Here is a 17680-nt window from a genome sequence, read left to right on the forward strand (position 1 = left end):
TTGCTTTGTACCGGCGTGTATTGTGATTGGTCAAATACATAAGAAGCAAGCGCAGCCAAGCGCGTGACACGTTTTTGGCGCGCAACATTGTTCATTGCGCGATCGTGTTGTCACGTTTGACGCTTGTTTATATCATTTCCCCTGTTTGTTAATTTTTCGACAGGAGATTAGCAGCTGATTTTCAATTAAACGACGTCGATTGAAGCGCCAAACCGTTTGGTTTTCATCGAAACATGGGTGGTAAAATGATCGATTCAGTCTACTTGCGACCATTGAATATTTTAACTCGAGGATGTTGATTTCACGCTAAGCGACCAACTGTGAAATGAAAGCATGGGCGCGATATATTGCGTGCTGATAAATGGGTCATGACAATATTAAACGTGTGAAATATGATAGATGGGTTATACTTTTTACAACGTAGTAAGAAAGGTAGTCAAAGATACGACGACTTGTCGACAATCTGGCTTCAAACTTGTACACACTCTAGAATGTGCCAACTGAAAGTGTTTCGTGAATAATTCGCTCCTTTTTTCGAATAATTATAATAAGGGTTACGTGGTGCATTGTTATGAATCGACGATAAAAATAAACAGTGACAGACTAAACAATTGCAAATGGGGGTTAGTTCTTGAACTCAAAGTCCTTCGCCAACAAAATTAATCCTTTAATATTCCAAAGTATGCTTGAAGATATTATCGATTCTATGGCGAAATATTTGAAGAGGAAAGAACCATTTGACGTCGTTAAAACTCGACTTTATTTCCGGATTCCAATATTTGGTAAGAATTATCTGAAGCCGTCGAACTCTCGACTTTCGTCATCGCGTGACAAATACATAATACGGCTGAGAAGCTAAATTGCAAAGAACTGTCTTCCGGTCGCAAGGTCAAGCAGAAGTGATTGCGGTTTTTAATTTCATCATTGGGTGTGGACAGGGATAAAACCAAATGCCTACAAGACGCCGCCTAAAGTGAAAATTGTTGAAAACTTCGAATTTGTCAATTAGTCTCTGCCTCTTCATCAAGAATTCGTGTCGACAAAAGCTTTAGTGCTGACAGGTTCCGTTCCAAAAATAACCTCTGAGAGCGCATTTCCATCTTTAATTGAGCAAACAATCATGTCTCAAATGCAGACTGCTTGTCTGCCAGTCTCTCAGTTCATATGACCTTTCAAATTTTGGCATGAATCCAGTGTTCCTCGTGGTATGGTTTAATAGAGCCCATCGGGCATCCCCGTGCCCCCCTCCCTCCACCAAAAATACGAACACTGGTACTTCTACTCAAGTTGGCAATGTCGTTTAGTAGTAATGGGGAGGGAATAGTTGTCTCTCACTCCTCACTTCTTATTGAAAGAAGGTTAGGTCAGGAAAGAAGATCCTTGTAACACGAGCAATAACGTCTCCACTAAGCTCCCCACCACCCCCTCCCTCCGCTCCCCCGCCTAGGCTATTTTTCTTAGAAAATTGGGAGGGGTCCGTCCTAATTTCTGAGAAAAAAAAAAGCTCCGGGCAACGAGATTGGGTAGTGTCACGTTACCTTATTAGGCTAGAACACATCGCCAGAGTTGAGGGCTTCCCAGGGGGTAGTATGTTCCCTTGAAAATTTCACGTTTTCTCCCTTGTTCCTTATTAATAAATTCCATTGTTCCCTAAATTTTTTTGTCAAAGTACCCTTTAATAGTAGAAATATCCCTTGCTCCGTCAAATTAATCCAAACAATATTCCTTGTTCTCTTGAACATATGATCATGTTTCCTTGATCCCAAAACCCCTGAGAGGGGAAGCCCTCAAAGTTGTAAAGCCTGAGAAAAGGTCGCCAAAGCAAGAAATTCAGCAAATCTCTTGTGAAAGCACTGAAAGTTATTAGTTCGCGATGAGGACCTCCCTTTTGATTTCAACTGCTGAGCTTCTAAGAAAGCGGTGAGCTCGCGTATAAAATGTAGATTCACACGGGTGTGTACTCCGCTGAAATGTTACGCTGGAAAATGAAAATTATCTTGTTTTCAAAGAGATACTGCAATGGCGACTCTAGTTCTACTGGGTCCCTCGTGTGCGTGAACGCCTACAGGGGCAGTCAGTAAAACCGGGCATCTCCGATTGCATGCGCAAACTGTAGGACAAGATCCCCACTACACCGGAGGAATTTAGAAGCGCAACAATCACTGGTCATTTTGGATTTGTGTTTGAGGAAAACTCGAGCAGGGAAATCACATGATAATCGTGGCTACATGGTTTTCCTTAAGTTCCGTTTTTTAAATGTTTTCCGTCCACACGAAAACGAAAAGCTGGCGTTTACAAATTCCTCCGGTTTAAAGAGCGTTTTTGAAAAGTTCTGTTTTGGTGACAGATTAGTGTGAACGGTACGTAGAAATAAGTTAAAGCTGCGTTTTCACAAATTTCTCCGCGTAGTGTGGACGCTGCCTAATAAGGTGGTCCCTGAGGTTTCTCTTTCAGTTCCATGAAACCAAATAAAAAGAATCGTCTACCCATTAAAAACTTAAGTCATCGTTAATTAATCCTGTTATTACTTTCTGAAGCATTTGCAGGCTAATTGGCTTACAAAAGGTGAATAAAACAAAGAAGCTTAAATAGGTCAATAACTTGAATCCATACACTTATTTACTTTTTTACTTAGCCGCATTCCAGGAAGAATTGAGATGCATAGGAGATCGAAGTTCGACTGAATATGATTGCATATATTTTAATCATTAATCTATAGTTGTAGAATGTTGCTAATGAGACAATTTTCAAAATATAAACAACTGCTTACCTTTCTATGATATCCACACCTCTAAAGCAACAACGAAATAAACATTTTATACAGCTGGAAGGGTGGATCGTTCCCCTGTCAGGAGTTCTCTCACAGCTATTGGAACGCCAATGTTGTTTGCGCGTAAACGTTGCACGTTAACCTCTGAGCGGGAGATGATGATTTAATGAAGCAGGCACGAACAGGGCAGCTGCTATGGAATACGTAATTTCGACCTTCCTTGTGCCACTTGTGCGTTCAGTTTGCTTCTAAATGTATGTCTATGTGTAATGGTCAAGGACTTGATCGTGCGTTCTGCAGTTCCCTGCAATCACTCTGTCCGTGGTCGATCGAGTCAAGGGTAATGACTGGGTAGACAACCGAAAAAAACTGGTGACGAGTAAAAACAGGCGTAAAACGCAGATTGCGGACTGCAGAAGGCCCGTTTCTCGAAGGTCCCGAAAAGTTTTCGCACCCGGAAATCTCAGACCTTGTGACTACAGAGTTATTTTATTCACATATTCTTAATATGAACGGAGGTTTTCCTCATACAAAAAGTTTCAGGCGTATACACTTATCTGTTTTTAGATACACAATAATTAATTAAAAATTGCTTTGCGGGCCTGAAAATTAAAGTTTCCGGGGCTTTCGAGAAACGGGCCCCAGCTAGGGGCAAAATGCAGACTTTTCAACTCAATCGTGTTACCCTTTGCATTATTGAGAACTTACTGTAAACAGGCTAACCGGGGCGTTATTTAAGCTAACCTGGAAGCTGAGTGATATTCAGGCTTACCGTAGTGCAGACTTTTTCTACAATTAGGCTAAATAACCCTGTTTAGCCTAAATAACCTTGTTTACGGGTAGCACTCGATAATAGAAAAAACGCGATATATACTTATCGAAAATCTGTAATCTACAGTTTGCATTTTACCCTCAGTCTCCGGTATTCGTTTTACATTGACCGTTATAAGACAAATGAGAGAAGTTTTTCCCCGTTCTAAAACCCGCCCCCTTCGCCGCCCCACCCCTGCCCTCATTCCTCTCACATCCTTTTTCCACTCTTTTTTTTCTGTACACTAACTTGAATTTTAACTCGTGTGGGCTCATGTTTTGTTCTCAAACCAGTAAGTAGGTATTAGTTTGTAAAGGACCAGCACCCCACGCATACCGAGTACCTCCTACGCAGGCGTTACTCCGCAAGCAAGAAAATATTGCGTGACTACTGCGTAGCAGACCCGGGGTAACTCCCATAAAATTGGGTGGGAGTGTACGTGAAAAATCTGCGATCTTTCCTACCCTATTTATTACCTGACAAACAATTCGATACCCGTTTTGAGACCTGAACATTAAATCAATACCCTCTTTCAGACCTGACACATAAAGCTCCCTAGTTCAGACTGATAGTAAAGGCATTGTTTGTTGATGGTCTTAACGATAAAGATGAAAAAGTAGTTTCTCCTGAGCATACCCAAGTCAAGACTAGAGTGCAAAACCTATACCCTATTTGATACCAAAATTTCCAAAATCAATTCGCTATTTCTGATCAAAACGGCTAAAACATTATACCCTCTGGGGCCGCACATACCTATATGACCCATATAAGGGAGTACCCCACCGGAGTAGGATCGAAGGTTACAGTTCTAGTAATGGTAGTCATTTCATTCTACAGAACTGGGAGTAAGTCGTGTAATGTGGACTAATTGATATGTACACACTAGTGATTAAAAATTGCTCAAACTAAAATTCCTTAAAAAATGTATTGCCAAGTTCTCTTTTTGTTTGCTTGTAAACGAGACAGGACGATCAGTAGTCTCCTGCCCCGGGATTCCTCCAGAGCCGTTTTTTTGGGGGATGTCACGCAACGCTCTAAAGAAACTAGACAAGACGATCAGCGAATCAGCGGTCCGGGAGGTCCCATCCAGTCAGGTGGGGCAGAGCTGGAATGTTTATTTTCTTCATTGTCGGTCTGTATAGTCTGTCGCTCGTCTCCGTCGAAAATAACAGACGGAAATACGTCTCCGTTCGCAGGCAGTCTGTAGCTAAAATCCATCTGTCCCTGATTGTATTTAAAAAAGAACTATCGACTTTACACAAATATGAAGAAGATGTCACAGTATTACCTCTGAAATGGACTATTTTCTGGAGTTTGCAAAGTTGACTAACCGCAAAACAGAGCCTAACCCTAAGTTGACAAATACATAGCCATGGGATTATTCCTTTTTTACTGAGATTCAACTTACCAGTGGGAAATAAAAGATAGAAATCCATCTTCAATTATTTTCAATGATATCTCTTGTCTAAAGAGCATTAAAATTATCAATATTAAAGTGAGTTACATATGCTGTTGGTGGCGGCTGATGCGATGAGAAAATTGTTTTTCTCTCGAATTTCCCGCTGAAGAATTAGGATTAGCGGACATATTTGTCTTATCAAAACTTCCGCGATGACAGACATTTATTTCACTCCCACCTCTCTGTGGCTAGCACCATAAAAGCACCAGTGACACAAAGGAAGGCATGGCTTCATGGAATTTTTATAATCTAACTACAGAATCTCTCCACAACGGCAACCTTAGGGAAAGAGGAAAATGACCTTTGTAGAGAGGTGGCTATTATGGAAAGGGGTGTAATGTGACACCTAAGTTTTTTTTTCCAGGGGTGCGACATTTATGTTTTAAAATAGCATCTGAAGACGTAAGACAATCAAAATTAATTTATGAATAAAACAGGAACCAAAGAAAAACAGAGACCAATGACGTGTAGTGCGGATCAAGTATTATGTAAACGTATGACAAAGTATCTTTAAAATAAAAAAAAATGGCTTCTGTATGTACCGTTCGTAAGTGATCAACTGGCTGTGGGCGTTCCTATGATGGAAAGGTTAAAATAAGAGTGAATGCATGAAACGTCCGCCGGGACAAAAAAAAGTGGCCGTTGTAGAGAGGTACGTGGCTATCCTGGAGAGAGAGCCGGGGGGGGGGTACTCCCAGAAAATTTGGTTTGGGGTGTGCGTCCCATGCCACCTCCCAAAACCCTTACCCTATTTATGACCAAAATCTGCGACTTTTGCTACCCTATTGATGACCTGGCCAAAAATTCGATACCCTATTTATGACCGTTGTGGATGGCACAGCTGCCCTAAACATAAGTTATGAAGGGCTTTTGTTGACGGTCTTATTGATAATGATGAAAAAATAGCTTCTTCCAATAAACATACCCAATTCAGGACTAGAGTGCTCAAACCATACCCTATTTAAGACCAAAATGGCCAAAATCGATGCCCTATTTATGACCAAAACGGCCGAAAAACCCTACCCTTTGGGGCCGCACATACCTATATACCCCGTATAAGGGAGTACCCCCCCTCCCCCCTCCACCGGGAGAGAGAGGTGGCCGTTAGCGGATGTTCGACTGTCGTTTCGATGTTTGGAAGTAGGTTTTGAGCAGTCCCTCTATGAGATCGTTGCTGCCTGCAAGGACTGCTTCTAGCTTTCCTTCGCTCGCACTATCTGAACGTTAAGAGACCATAAAAAAAAACGTACTACCCTAAATCATAGTTAGTAGAGGAGACTACTAACTATGCCTAAATGGGAAGCGAGAACGATCCAAGCCATGGCAGCTCTCGATGCGGAAATCAGTTTCCGAAACAAACGCATCAGCCATTAGCCAGGCTTTGATTAATTATAGTTTATGCCTTGGAGCAATAATCGTTACGGAAGCGTTTATTGTAATATAAATGGATGAAACTTGCTCAATGCAATACGATTGCTGTTATGCACAAAAATACTTCATGTAATAAAAGCGATATTTTTTCGCTGACTCAGCTTCACCTTATAAAAGTACTTCTAACGCTAAACACGTTTTGAAGCAGTAGGTTAACATTCTACTTTGTCATATTTTTTCGTGATGAAAATAAATTCACAACACGAGATCTCTTTTTGGTCTAAATAAATTTCCCTTAATATGTCCTAGGGATTGGTCTTTACCCCAGAATAACTGCATTTGACAGAGGGTGGGGAGTTCATCAAAAAACAGATTTTGTAAATTTGCGTTTGAGGCCAATTACCCCCGCTTAAACATCAGGCTCAGTCTGAAATAGGTTGTAGATTCCCTTGAAGAGTCCCTATATGAAAACAGTTCTGATCGGAGAAACTTCCTAGTTATTCACCAGTCTATTTATACCCAAAAATCAGTTTAATTAAATTCCCTTTAAATATATTTTTGAGCTTACCTAGTACAATCAATCGACCGGGTAACTCTGTCTCATGATAACCAGCAACTTGCGCAGAAACAGTGATTCCAACTTTCATGAATTTGAAATCATTTGATTTAATAAATTTTTTTTAACCTATACTCAAAATTTCTAAAATTGTCTGTAGACCTTTGCAAAATTGTAGAAACCTAAAGCAGGTGAAAAAAGAATAAGCTGTAACGTAACTTTTTAATCAGTCGAACACGAAGCTTAGAGATTCAGTTTGAAATTAGCCAGTTATGTATAGCTAAGACATCACTGACTCAGTGTACAGGATACTAATAGAAAAAAGAAAATGCAGCTCGATGGGAAACGCAAAATACACTCAATAAGTTCGCCAATTTTTTTTTCTTCATTCTCACTACACTTCATAGCACATGGAAATTTACAAGATCCTAGGGAAGCTTGCAAAGTGCATTGGCAGTGTCTGCGCGTTTCCGTCTTTCCAATACAGTTTTCATGTTCTTGTTTTGCGCTTGCATTCATTGGAACCAAGGAGCGTACTTAAGCAGCAATTCCTACGACAAACCAGCTTACAACAATGTAGCACAGAAACACGCCGGACTTCAAGATTCAGCGAAGTTACGTGCTTGATGACGAGGATAAACGCGGTGAGGAAGATCCTACGATAGAAAGGACAACCCTGCGAGTGGGGCATTATCAACCACAACCTGACCAGTCAAGCGAACGGCTGATACCGGCGAAGCGAAATAAAATTTAAGAAGCAAGAACCCAGGTATAAGCGGTACTCATTTGTCAGTTAAGCCATGCATTCATAATCTAATTCCCCCCCCGGGGGGGGGGAACTCCCATATAAAAATGACGGGGGTGCTCGTCCTACTTTTTAGAGGTTAAAAAAGCGGTTTTGTTACCTCTTAGGGTGTTTAGCCTCAAAAGGTCCACAGCGGGAACTTTTGCGGTACATTTTAGGGTATTGGGCCGAAATAATATGGGAGATCATGTGTTATGTAAGAATTGGTACGCCCACAAAACAGGATCTTGGTACCTCTTAGGGGGTTCTTTTCAAAATTTCCGATGAGCACCCCCGTCCTTTTTATATAAGAGTCCCCCCCGGGTATAAGTCTTGCATTGTGTTAAGATTCAACGCGTAGTTTCCATAACTAATTCAGTGTTGCCGGCAAAGAAAGGACTCTTTCAGTTTGTATCGTATTTCATTTTGATATGTTCCCATAGTTACGAATTATTTTCTGTTTCCTAATTTCTTTGCAGAAAAAAAAATCTTGGAGTAACCAGGAGATCAGACGCCTATAGCTGAAGTATTGTTTTTGCAAGAAACAAGAAATCAAGAATACCATGTAGAAAACAAAAGAAATAAAATAGAAAGCAGTTTCATAACTAAAAGATAATTGATTTTTTATTCTGTATTGAAAGCCTTGTAACTACGATGCTTTTTTCCCGGCATTCGTTTTTCTGAACAGTCTCTGAATTTAGCCTGTCAAAGTTAAGGACTGAGGAGTAGTGGGGTATTAATGGAAAAGAATTCAGTATAGGAAATAACCATAATTTGACAATTCAGGATCATTGTTCGCAAGGTGTCTGTTAAAATTACCTTCTGGGTCGAAAGCCATATAATTGCTTTTCGTTGTTGGGGACAGAAAACACCACAGCTTCATGTAGGTAGGAAGACTTGATTATGTAGCCTGGGCACTAGCTGTCAAGGCAACGCATGCGCAATCTTCGTAGGGGAAAAAAGATGGCGGTTGAACATTTTACCACAATACCTAGCGAGCCTTACACATCTCATAAAGTACAAGGAAAGTCATATTTTTGCAATATATGTTCCTGTGCTAATGACAGTGTGTATGTTAGGTTTGAAGGTTTTCGAACTTTTCTCACGGGCTTTTTTTGAGCGATGTTAGAGTTTTCGTGCGCTAAGATTTATGGGTAAAGGTAGCAATGCCATTTTTTTCCCTAGAGTTGGTTGCTTCCCAGGCTTCCACCTTACTCTACGCACGCTCGTTTTGGTTGCTTCAACTGCTACGCGGGCTCGAAACAGTTCTAGGAAGATGCCTAAAGGAGGACAAAGAGTATTAAATATAAACGCATTCTGACTGTCTCGGGAAAATTAAGGAAAACTAAGCGTGTCGTCATGGTGTGCTAACATTTCAATAGGCCATTAGTTACCTAGCCTATGACTGCTAGCGAGGCTGGATATGACCTTGCTTTGAGACAGACCACGCTGCTTTTCTCATGTAAATGCAAACTAGTTAGCATAATAACAACTTTATTTCAACAACAAAACCAGTGAGGTCTGTATCAAAACTAAGTTATCTCCAGCCTCGCTGGCATTCAAAGGCCAGATGGCGGGTCGGTCGAGTTTTGCGAGCTCTGTTACATTTTATTTAATAATATGTTTACTCCTTGCTCAAGTCTCGAAGTTTTGCCCTCAAGGAACCCAACACAGTAACCTTCAAATTCTTATGGCTACAAAAGACGCAAATGAAGTGAAGCTCAACGTTTATCCAGCAAAGTCAACTCCGAGATCCCTCGCAACCAGCATGGCGAACGCAACGAAGACCATGAAGCTGATTCGCTTTATACGCCTTCTAAATACAGCCATGATTGCAAATGTCATTTTATTATCGAATGATATACAACTAAATCCAGGCCCTGGGCCTATTCAACATCGTCAAATGAGGGGCTTGCGTCTATTCCATTTGAATATCTGCAGCCTAAGAAATAAGGTGGACGAGCTTCGACTGTTCTGCGAAACACACAAACCTCACGTGCTATCGATAAACGAAACATGGTTGGATGAGTCATTTTCAGACGAAGAAATTTGGCTTCCAGGCTTCAATTTACTGAGGAAAGATAGAAATTGCCATGGGGGTGGATTAGCAGTTTACATCGCTGAACACCTGAGCTTCAATCGACTGGACGAAGCAAATCCCGAACTAATGTGTGTGCAGATTTAGAAGCAATTTGGTTTGAATTGTCTCAACCGAAATCAAAGAAGCTGTTGGTTGGCTCTATTTACAGATCACCAAATTCGGATATTTCCGCTTTTAATTCGAGTTTGGAGAAGACCCTAAACAACCTTAAGAGTATCGGTGCGGAAACGGTACTCATGGGGGACTTAAATGTTGATTTCTCCAAATCAACAACATCTTATAAACACCTTCAACAGATAACCAAGTCATTTTGCCTAAAACAGTTAATCAAAGGATTTACAAGAGTAACGCAGCACACCAGAACTTTAATTGATTTATTTTTCACCTCAAGGCCAGAACTTTATTTCGCCGGTGTTGTACCAGTTGGTTTTTCTGACCATAGTGCTATTTTTGGGGTAAGAAAGCTACACAGGATGAAACGCCCTCCACCAAAAATTATTGAAACGAGAAATTATAAACATTATAATCCAGCATTGTTCCGTGACGACCTAAAACACATCCCATGGGAAATCATCGAACTCGAAGAAACACCAGAGGGTAGTTGGAACGCCTTCAAAGACCTTTTTCTAACAGCTGCCGACAAACACGCACCCATTGTTACGCGTCGCGCCCGTGGATATTCAGTGCCGTGGTTAACAAGCGATCTAAAGAAACTTATGCAAGAGCGTGATTACCACCACAAAAAGGCCCTAAGTACAAACAAAGAACAACATTGGAGCAATTATAAGCGGTTACGCAACACCATAAACACAAGAATGCGTAAAGAAAAAATTGACTATTATGCAAATCAACTGGCGGATGAAAAAGACCCAAAGGTGATGTGGCGAACTTTGCATAAAATCGTCCCCAAAAAAATCAAATCAGTACCTTCAAGCAGTGATGGTCTTACAGCCTCAAGATTCAATGGCTTTTTTACATCGATCGCAAACTCTCTGAGCAGCCATTTTGAACGTTGTACTCTGCCAAAAGTTATGTCAACTAGAGTTGAACAAGACTTTGTCCTTGAAGAGGTGTCATCCGGATTTGTTCAAAAAGAATTGCTCAAAATGAAGTCAACTAAAGCTACTGGCCTCGATGGAATTCCTGCTCGATTACTGAAAGATGCAGCAAATGAAATATCTAGACCAGTCGCCTACCTCATAAATTTAACAATTTCTACCTGTATGATACCATCTGAATGGAAAACTGCGAAGGTAACTCCAATATACAAATCGGGCGATAAGAGCGACCCAAATAATTATCGTCCGATTTCAGTCCTTCCGTTGATTTCTAAAGTAATGGAACGAGCAATTCAATCACAGCTGGTAGCATTTCTAATCAGAAACCATTCCTTGTCAGTGCATCAATCAGGATTCCGTAAGAAACACTCCACTGAAACAGCCACTGTACACTTTGTTGATCACATTTTAGAACAAATGGATAAACAGATGATTACCGGGTCTATTTTTATAGACCTAAAAAAAGCGTTCGATCTCGTTGACCACCTCTGCCTGCTCCACAAACTAGAACATTATGGAATTAGAGGGAAAAGTTTGAAATGGTTCGAAGACTACCTTACAGCTCGATCCCAGAAGGTCAAATACAACCAAGGCGAATCATCGAGCTTAACTATTAGTTATGGGGTTCCCCAAGGATCCATACTGGGCCCGATACTATTTGTGATATACATCAATGATCTCCCGCAAAGTCTACTGAAGTCACAAATAGGCATGTATGCCGACGATACTGTTATATATTTCTCTGATTCCTGTCCAGATATCATCAAGCAGGTTCTTCAAAACGATCTTACCAATGTTGAGAAATGGTTAGTAAGCAACAGGCTGATACTCAATCAGAGTAAAACTAAATGGATGCTGTTTGGAACTAGGCAAAAACTAGAACACTGTCCAGACTATAAAATAGAGCTTCACGGGAAAAACATTGACAGAGTATCAAGCTTCTGTTATTTAGGGGTAACACTAGATGAGAATCTTTCATGGAACGAACATGTAGAATTGATTTGTAAGAGAGTAAGAAAACGTCTCGGCCTGCTGTCACGCATACGACCCTACCTTACTCTAAAAGCTGCTAAATGCGTGTATAATTGTTTAGTTCAGCCGATTTTTGATTACACTAACACGGTATGGGATGGGCTGTCAATCGGTTGCAGTAACAGCTTGCAACGTCTGCAAAACAGAGCAGCACGCATTATACAAAGGAGGGCAACAACCGAAGGATCTTTTAAAATGTTAGGGTGGGTGGATTTGGAAACCCAAAGAAAAGCCCACAAATGCATTTTAGTTTTTAAATGTTTAAATAATTTAGCTCCTCCATATTTGTCGGATTATTTTATTAGAAATTGCAACGTTCATTCTTACAACACGAGGAAAAGGAACGACATGCACTTGCCGAAACCCAAGTTAACGCTAGGGAAAAGGACTTTCAGATACTCTGGTGCGCTTCATTTTAATAATTTACCCACTACAATAAAAGAAGCAACATCGCTCCCCATTTTTAAAAATCTTCTTAGACTTTATTTTAGAGAGTAGTTTTTATTTTTAATTTTTTATAATTGTAAACGTTAATCTCTATGTATAGAAATTTAATGTAGTCTTAATTTACGCAGGGCCCCTTTTGATACCAGCCAAGTGCTGATTGGGCCACCCTGCCTAAATATATATATATATAAAAAAAAAAGGTCACTGAACAGACAACTGTAAAATGATCTATTCGAACTATGTTTATATTACAGTCACAACCGATGGCTTGGCATCTTACTTTGGCTTTGGAACGGGTTAAATCAATTAAATATTGCCATAACGACCAGTGAAATCGACAGGCTTCTTTTCCTTAACGCACGCAGGTCCCTCGGGAGTGTCAAATGCGTTAATGTAGACGCCATTCTTGGTCGGTAAAATCAGCACTGCATCATGGGAAGCCATGGAAGGATCTTCGTCAAAGTAGTTGTACGGGCGCAGGAAAAAGCTGGCGGAGTTGGCAGCGGTGGCGGTGTTTGGGATGTCTTCGGAATGTGGTAGGTGCATCATGCCTACTGTAACCCAGGCGACCAGGTCTTCATTTACTATGCTCTCGTTATCTGCTACGAAATTTGTAAAGTCAACAACTGGGTCGTATAGGCTGTTTTGAATGTAGATAGATGAGCTTTTTTCTTCCTTTTCCTTGCGTTTAGTGACCGTCATTTGATTCAATGACAAGGCAGCTCCTCTCACGAGATCCCACTCTCTTGGATACATTTGCTTCATCATGTCCCGGATGTGTACACGGTATCCACGTTTGACGCCCATTGCATTCACATTTCCCTCGCTGAAGAAATTGAGGTACTTGGGATGGTCAAAATTGTTATGATAAATGGCTTCTTGATATTTTCTACCTTGATGTCAACAGTTTCAAAAGAGTTCTTTCCGCCACCGAAGTCCAAGTCTACTTTGTATCTATCTATCTAGTTTATCAAGTGATCGTAAATGGTGCCGGCAACCCCAGCATGGATGTCATTACCGTAAGAAGCCTCATGGGATGTCCAAAGCGTAGCCTGGACATGTCCACTCGTCGAAACCCCGACTTCCATGACTCCGTTTGGATGGAACAAATAATCGTAAATATAATCATAGTTACACGCTGTGGATGCGGAACGCAATACTAACGCACTTCCTGGCATTCGTCCGTAAAACTTGTAACCACCTTCAAAGTTGTTGTCAAAATGTCTGCGTAATGGAAGTCCAAGGTCGACTTCAAATAAACACAGTGAGCTTTTAAACTTGGTGAGCTCACTGAACTGATCTGCGTCAAAGAATGAAGCCGTGCTGGGACAGTCGATACCTGGAACTAACTCAAACTTGCTGTATCCCATTCCCCACGCGGAATCCACATAGTCTGTCACCATTTGCATGGGACTCCACCCTGAGTAGAAGGCTGCCGCCTCCTGCAAACTGAGCTCGTGCACGATTCTTTGCTCGTCGAATCTGATATCAAAGAGCTGCACGCCGGTGGAACTGCGAGAACGGAAATCAAAACTCCACTTCATGTATTCCACGTGATGTCCACTGACTGTGTAGCGCTTGCCATCGGGCTCCACCAGCTACGGTGGCCGCAATGGCTTTGGAGGCTGCGGCTTTCCACGGCGAAGATAGGACGAGTATAAAGGCATTTTATCTGAGGAGGGTGGTGCAGAAAGGAACACTTTGTAAATAGAGCCATTGTTGTAAGCGTGCATTGATTCCTCGACACCATCGAAATATTGATTATAATGAAATACTTTCTCAACCTTCCACAGTGAAACATCGCTTCCTTGTGTATTAAGATATATCTCAAAACCGACAGGATGCACATAACCGCCTCGAAGACGCCGTACAAACCAGATCCAGTTTTTGTGTAGGCCAAAAACGCCTGGTGTGGTTTCAGCCCAATCCAGACAGCGGTCTGTACAGTCGCTGTATGTGTACCCATCGTAGCTTTCTTTCAAGAGCTCATAGGCTTGTTTTGTCGCGTTTATAATGATACTCTCCATAGCGCGCGTCGTATTCTTTTCCACCCAGTACCGCGAATCAAATGGGATCGGATATTTCTGATGTGGGCCGGTTGTTTCAAGATGATTTGTCGGTTTTGCTGCTGGACTCACCAGAAAATCCCTGACCTGCGGGTTGCTTTGCCCACCATAGTAAATGACAACTTGTGCCTTGCGTTCAGGCTTCGGGGCGTTGTCGTTGTCGAGAAAATTGAGTGCTTCATCTTTGGGTGGTTGCTGCAACTCGATCAAGAAAATGTAGTTGTCGTTGATGGCCGCATCTTCATGGCGTGTGACATTCAGAGAAGATTGACTGAGAATGTAATCTCGCACAGCGATGATTTCATCCTTGGATAAGTCGTCGTATAGACCTGTCGAGCGTGCTGGTGAAGATATCAACTTCGTTTTCTCAGGGCAGAACTCTTTGACGCTAGAGGACGATTCATTTTCCACGGGATCAGTTTTATCGTTTGTTGCGACTGCAATTAATGCGATGAGCAGAGCTAAAGACAGCAATGCCGGTACGACGACCAGGATTTTCAAAACGAGCTTCTTTTTGTCGTCTTTTGTCGCCATTGTCGATTGCTATTGTTTGAAACTTTATACCCTTGGGTTTATATCTGAGTAAAACTATTAATTATTTACACTTCAGGAAAGGCCATTGGAACAAGGTTGATATATCCACTTGCCAGGGAACATTTATAAAAAAGCCTGAAACGAGTTCTTTGTCATTATCCCTAGAATGTTTTTTCAACATTTCAAGAAAATCCATCAAATCTGCATACCCTTTAAATTTGCTCATAGTTGATGTATTCTCAGAATCAAACGCGAGATTTTAGCTCATAGAGATTCGTTAACAACCCGCGCCACGCCAGGAGATTAGGGAGTTTCAGCAAATCACGGCGGCCACCGCAACGAAAAACCAAACAAAATAATTGGCACGTTTTCGGGGTCAAAAATAGCCTGAAATGTCAGTCATTTCCCGCCCTCAGCTTTCCCCGGGCGAGAGAAGGCTGAGGGCGGGAGATGACTGACATTTCAGGCTAGGTCAAAAACAAAAACTAACTTTTCCACCTTTTCTTTCCTGCTAAAGTAAATTGTCACTCATTTCCTGTCTTTGAAATGAGACAGAACACATCTCTTTTGACCTCCGAAACAATACCTTCCGCGTTTCCTGAATACTAAAATGATAACATCCGGCATATTTTGACCTTTGAACAAAATTCTCCGCGTTTCCTGACTTCTCTCAAAATTTAAGTCTCGGCATGTGCTAAGGCCCTGTTTGCAAGCAGGTAGTGTAACCCTAGTGCTAGGGTTACCCTAGCAGGAGGGTTATCCTAGCGCTCCCACATTTCTTCTGTTTTTCATCGACATGTTCACAAGGCAGCTAGCGTTACCTTAGCACTAGGGTAACCCTAGCTGCCTTGTAAACGCTCTGCTAGTAGGTAACTCGCCTACCCGGGACAACTTTTAACTTGTTTCCAGACCCTTTGAAGGTTGACAACAAACGGCCATCATCATCTTCCATTCGCTTTCCTCCATCCTGCCCTCAAATAAGTTTCTCCACCATTCATCCGCACAGCCTGGTTTTCTTTGAAATCGTCTTCGTCGAATAATTCTCCTTTTTACATGTCGAGCGAGTGCTTTATTGTATTCCATAGCCGCGTTTAACATGGCAACTAGCTGTCGCTTTCTAGAAATGAGAAGGTAACACAGCAAAACTCCATGGCACTGATAAGCAGCTATAACGGGCAGCAACGACAGCAGAACTGAAGTAACTGCCAGAACCCTTCCCGTGTCGGCCATTTTGTTTGCATTGTGTGCGGTTCCCGAGCATATTAAGTTGTCCCGGGTGGTAGGGTAACCCTACCTGTGAAATTTTGCTTGTAAACCCGGGCTATCTTTGACCCGCCTGCTAGGGTAACCCTAGCCTAGTGCTACCCTACCTGCTTGTAAACAGGGCCTAACTTTCCCTGTAATTGGTTACCAAATGTCGTATTACTTAGTTCAATAAAGATTATGCCCCAAATAAACATCACACACTGACACCTGAAAACCAAGTTAGCTCATAATGAAACCTCACTGGTTAACCGACATTCTGATTTGAAAACCTGCTTCCTTGGTCTATCTCGATCACGTTGATAAAATCTCTTCGCTTCAATTAGTGCATTTAATTAATTCGTTATCCATCCGGTCATTCAGATGTTTCATCAGATGTTTCAAAATCGAGACACATGCTAAAAAAAGTACTTTAAAAGACCAGTCTCCTTTCGAATATTTGTAGACTAATCGAGTGTGTATAGACGGGAAAGACAAACCCTGATATGTTTCTATTAGTAGCAAGTGTCTAAACCTCAATAATCTAGGAGTTCCAATTGGAGCTAACTGAAAATATATCTCACGTGACGCCAGTCAGGTAATTCATGTAGCGTGTTTAATCTATGTAACTTTGAACTTATATTTTGGGCTTTTTCTACAGTTTCATGTACCTTGCGTGAAATAATGAAACGATGTTGCAATAACGACATGGATCAACTCTATTTTTGTATATTTCCTACAAAGCATGGCCCACAAATGGAACAAAACAGACTAGAGCGCTCAACAATAGAGTTCTTTGAACATACCGCATTATGCAAATTTGAGAAGAGACTGTCGCGAACTTTTGCATTTTACCTGTGTGAACCTTAATTGCGCAGAATTTTTTTCCCGTATTATCATAGTAGAAACGACACACTTTTGCACAGTACTTGCTTTGGTTCCATATCGAACTTACCAAGATGCGTTTTAAGCCCGTAAAACTACGCATTTTTTGCCGTTTTCATAGGGGTTGAAAAGGCATTCTTCGACGGTCGACGGAATCCTTCAAAATGCTCGAAACATAAGCTTCCTATTTTAGATCGAAGAAAGGTAAAGCTCTTACTCTAAGTTTACCCCGTGTTCTAGTTTTGTAAAGTGTTCCAATATAATGCGAATACCGAGAACTTTGTCAATTCTCCAGATATTTTTGCACATTTAATGAAGCAAAAAGCTGTATTTTCGTTTTTTGCGAATTTCTCGAAGACCTTAAATTCCTAGAAAATCGGAATAATATTTTCGAAAGTAGTTCCCTAAAAGCGTTCTTTAGGCTAAGTTTCAGTATTTTAGATTTTTCGAACCTGGCCAGCCATTCTCGATATTTCAGTCAGTAACTCTTAAGAGTTCCATGTCTCCATAGAATGAAGTCCCCAGCCCTCTTAAAATTTCCCTGCACTTCAAGGGATTCCCTGA

At 41.3% G+C, this 17680-nt stretch overlaps 1 pseudogene; it reads right to left on the reverse strand.

Annotated features, from left to right (window-relative positions):
• Positions 1–12689: 12689 nt before the first annotated feature.
• On the reverse strand, positions 12690–14989 carry LOC145462237 (diamine oxidase [copper-containing] pseudogene; annotated as a pseudogene).
• Between the last annotated feature and the right edge of the window lie 2691 nt (positions 14990–17680).

Source organism: Orbicella franksi, chromosome 12, assembly GCF_964199315.1.
Source record: "Orbicella franksi chromosome 12, jaOrbFran1.1, whole genome shotgun sequence".
Lineage (NCBI taxonomy): Eukaryota > Metazoa > Cnidaria > Anthozoa > Scleractinia > Merulinidae > Orbicella > Orbicella franksi.